Source organism: Sorghum bicolor, chromosome 2, assembly GCF_000003195.3.
Source record: "Sorghum bicolor cultivar BTx623 chromosome 2, Sorghum_bicolor_NCBIv3, whole genome shotgun sequence".
Taxonomy (NCBI): Eukaryota; Viridiplantae; Streptophyta; class Magnoliopsida; order Poales; family Poaceae; genus Sorghum; species Sorghum bicolor.
In genome coordinates, this window is record NC_012871.2 from 40,078,427 (window position 1) to 40,083,007 (window position 4,581).

The following is a 4,581-nucleotide window of genomic DNA, read 5'->3' on the forward strand; positions in this document are numbered from 1 at the left end:
ATTGCTAAACATATCCCTCGGATCCTCCGTTGCTAAAATTCAATACTTAGATGGATAATCTGTTTCTATAAGTATTTTACTTTTGCATTAGATCGTCCGTCGCTATATATCGGTAATTGATTCCGATCGTCTGTTGCTAAATAAATTATCCAGTGGCGCATCGTTTTCGGCCGGTTCCCACGAAAATTTTGGCCCAAACTGAGATAGAAACCTTAGTTTTCACACACCAACCACACGAAAAACATCCACACATTTCTCCTTGCTCCCGCTGCCCCTTCCCACGCTGCCTCCCTGCTCCCATGTTGGTTTCGTTCGTACGGCGCTGCACAGGCCGCCGCATCGAGCCATTAGGCGGACGCCCGCCCTGGCCCCTACCCTTGTCGGCCGCCGGCCGCCCGCGCCCTACCACGCCCCTGCTCCTGCCCTCGCCGGCCGCCGACCAATCTCCATCACTGAAGGTCGCCGGTGCACTAGATGTCTGCATCAGGTGCCGGCCGCCGGAGTACCAGGTGCCCCAGCCAACAGTTCGCCTAGGTGCTGGCCGCCTGAGCACCAGACATACTTGCTCCCATCGTGTGCCCACACTAGCAGGGTCCTCTGCAGCTGGTCACCCCAAATCTTCTAAAGGTATGTGCTTTATCTGAAATAGATGCAAATACAGGCAATGGATGGCACGTATAGCATTGGATTTGCAGGATCTATTTTTGGTTCTTGAGTCCGTCCATTTTTTGGATGGGGGAATTGTTTGTAGCCTCAAACTTGCTTGTTGTATTGGTTGTTTCACCTGAAAGGAGAGGGACCTAGTGCTCACTGTAAATTTGCTATGGCAATGGTGGACTGAAAGAAATAGAGTCTGAGAGGGAGAAAGGAGATGGGAAACTAGCTGGACAGCGTATATTGTCTCTTTGCAATTTTTTTTTGACAACAGTCTCTTTGCAAATTGATGAGTTCTTGAGCATCATAGAGAAAGAAATAAAAAGAACACGAAGGCTGAAACAGACATGGGAATGGGTTCAAGTGTTTTTACTTGCCACATTCATTTTATACAGGCACTGCGGATTCAATCTGTTACTAGATTCATTTTTTTCCTCTTGTCAAAATTATATTATAAGGTCAAGAGAGTAGAAAGCTAAGGATCCCTAGTACAACCTGAGAGCTTAATTAATTCTTTACATTATTCTTACCATTTGGTTCAAGTTCACTCATGAAGTCAGGCATTTATATGTGTCGCCTGTGATAGGCTAATAATGAAAAAGGATATCTGCATATGTGAAACCCTAAATAATGGTGTATATATGTTCTTGTTTGATTTGCCTTGTAAGTTTGTACTGTGTCAGCTTCCTAAGATGGTTAGTCATATCTTGAACTGAATCTTATTGCTTTATTATTTATATATATTCATCATCCGATCCGTGGGTCTAATTTGAACAAGGAGATGGTGTATCTTAACAACCTTGTATTCCTACTTTCATAGTGTCAGGTTCGAAACCATCCTAATTTCTGGGTTAGGAGCACCTAGCAGGATCTATTTTCGTTTTACTTTGCAAGTTTTTGGTAAATAGGTCCATCCCTAAAGTAGTAATTTGCAATAATCCATTAATCCATGTTTAGGGCAACATATATGTACTCAGATATTAAAAAAACAACTAGGACCTATAACTTATCTGAGAGGAAATGGAGTTGAATATTTCTCATTCAGTTATAGCCTTGACAGTTTTGAAGTAGAAAGAGATGTGGTTAAGGCCTAGAACAGGTGCAATCTTCAGCATGTGTATTTTATCTTAGTTATACAATTCTCTTTGTGTTTGAAATGACTGGTTGAAGTTTGATCAAAACTTGTTTGCCTAGGGTATTTCAACCAATTGTATACTATGCTGTATCTTTTGTCTTTTTAGTACAAGAATGTTTTGCCTGTTAAAGGACACTAAATTTGAGTGGTACGTCAGTTTCTTCCTGGAATCAATTATTTTTATGCACAACAGTTTTGTTATTGACATGACAAATTATCTTATTCTCAATTTTGATGATCCTGGTCCATATGGAGCAAGTAGATATTCAGACCATACGCTACCTGAAGTCCTGAAACTATGAAGAGAGAAGAAAAGGTGCACAGGTGATAATTCCATCTGACTGATCTCCCTAAAAAATGTGGAAATTTTAAGGGTTACAAACATACTACTACATCTTTTGTATCCTGGAGTGATTGGGGCTGTTGCAGCTTGCTCCAAACTATCTGAGAGTTTACCATCACTTAACACTAAACAAAAGGTTTCTGCCTTTGCCAGCCTTGGCTTTAATCTTGCTTCCCCTCTAGCTTGTCCAACATTTTCTGCTTCTGCCAGCAAGTATTTGGTTTAATCTTGCTTTCCCTCTGGCTTGTCTGATAGAAGAGGCAACTTCTCAGTGCTATTGAATGGATGGATGGTAAGCAAAAGCTGCATGAGTGCTGGCTATAGTCACACGTGAATATAACTACAAAAGTTTCATGGGTGCTACGTGATCTGGACTAGAGCCCTGTTTGGATTCAGCTATAATAATTTTGTAGTGCAAGTAGTCGGGTGATGTCTTCTGACGAAGGATCGATTTGCACTTGTAAATTAGCGTGGTATATGGCTAGATGTAGCAGGTTTCAAAATTATAGATTTGTAAGGATGCTTCTCTATGATTATTGCTTGCCCATTTTGAAATTCTAATTGTGGTTGTTTAGACAATGATACTAAAATGGGTGCTTATTTATTTGAATGTGGCTCATAATAATATGTTGACCCACTACTTTTTTGCACTCTTATAGCGTGGAAACTTTTGAGGCTTCAGACCCACTATTTACTTCATACGTGTTAGAATGAAAATTTTAAGTCACCTGTACCAAGGCACAGGTATCTGATTTTGTTGTCTATGTTATGTCTGTATTGAAGTGAGCACTGGCATTCTAATTTCAATGTCTATTCTGTGCAGGTTCTTCTCTTCTTTGTTTCATGCTGCATCTCTTGTACGGCATTGGCACTAGGTGATGTTGTTCATAATCAACATGCAGTTTAGGGAGGTATTTTGAAGGACTCAGTCCGATTCCGGTGATCGGATGATGTCACTATGCACTGTTTCATAGATACACCATAGTGTCCATAAGTCTGTCTATGGTACTAGGCACATGTTTATGGTACTGTGCATGACCTAAATGTTTGTTCTCTTTAAACTAGGTTGTTGCTATTTATACCCAACAAAATTGATACTGATTACTTATATGAATTTAGACAGGACTGAAATGATAGTTTGGTCGATCTTCAGATATTTTTGTTTGCTCAACACTGCATATTTGATAGATTTGGTCAAGTGTCATCCTAGTTTAAGTAAAATTTCACAAGAGACTTGAACTAGGTTATTCAGGAATACATGCTTTGTTCAATGATTTACAAATTCTTCTACTGTGTTGAATGTCATGTGATGGCACAAATTCTTCTACTGTGTTGAATGTCATGTGATGGCACAAATTATTCAAGGACATTACTAATATTTTCTCGTAGCAACGCACGGGCACAATCCTAGTACTTATTATTTCAACATGAGCTTATATGAATTTACCTATTTGTGCTCAGGTTGTTTTTGTCCAATATGTAGGGAGCTAGCAGAGGCAACCACGGAGCTCACAGTTCTGGCCACTACAGGATAAGGGGTCTTCCTCATGTTCAAGCCATTAGAACTAGGACGTGGCTAGCCTCTGTGGTGAGTTGCATTGCTCTAAAGTTGTAATCAGGTTTTTGTCAATTGCTAGCACATAAAGGATTGATTTATGCAGTTCAATATTCAATTCAACAATCTTATGTAGATCTGTGATATATAAACTATTTTGTGATATATAGACTATGTGATACACACTGTTGCAATAAATACTAGTTTATTTTCCTTTACATGGGCTGCATTTGCATATTTTCAGTGAGGAAAAGCTTCCTGAAAACTTGAGATAGGAGCTGGTGGCACATGTACAGTTAGTGGGACATGTAGTATGAAATTAGTAATTAGCAAGTGACTATTGTATATAATTAGCAAGTGACATGTATATAAGACCCTCGCAGATCACCTTTGCCTCTTGTTGCTGCAGATTGATACTCATCATGTTTTCACTAGTTCCATATTAAGTGACATTACATATACAATGTACTAGGTCAATACAAGAATCAATGTATGGATAATTTGATCACTTTTGAATGTCATCACTTTTGTGTATGTGAACCAAGGTATGACTAATGTTTGATCATCGGCTATACATTTAGAGCAGCTTTTTTTTTACCTATTTAATTGAGCTCGATGGACTGTCCGTTGCTAAAAGTTCTTATTGCGATGGATTGTCCGTTGCTAAAAGCTCTAACGGGCTGTCTGTTGCTAAAGGTTGGACTGTCGAACTGTCCGTCGCTAAATATGATGTCTGTCGCTGTATACATACAACGACGGCTTCAATAGCAACGGCAGCGGTCTGTCGCTACAGCCTTTAGCAACGAACTGTCCATTGGTGTAGACCCCTTATAACAACGGATTGTCCATCGCTGTTTAATGGTTGTGGTGTAGTGTAAACTCTCGAAATTAAAG

At 39.7% G+C, this 4,581-nt stretch overlaps 1 long non-coding RNA gene across 3 annotated transcripts; it reads left to right on the plus strand.

Annotated features, from left to right (window-relative positions):
- LOC110432916 lies at window positions 242-4,242 on the plus strand. Of its 3 annotated transcripts, none has more exons than XR_002450207.1 (5): window positions 242-2,113; window positions 2,792-2,876; window positions 2,956-3,043; window positions 3,616-3,720; window positions 3,932-4,242. It is a non-coding gene; the product is annotated as an uncharacterized LOC110432916 (long non-coding RNA). The 3 variants fall into 3 exon arrangements; XR_002450208.1 differs by having other exon boundaries at window positions 242-627; window positions 2,052-2,876; XR_002450206.1 differs by having other exon boundaries at window positions 242-2,876.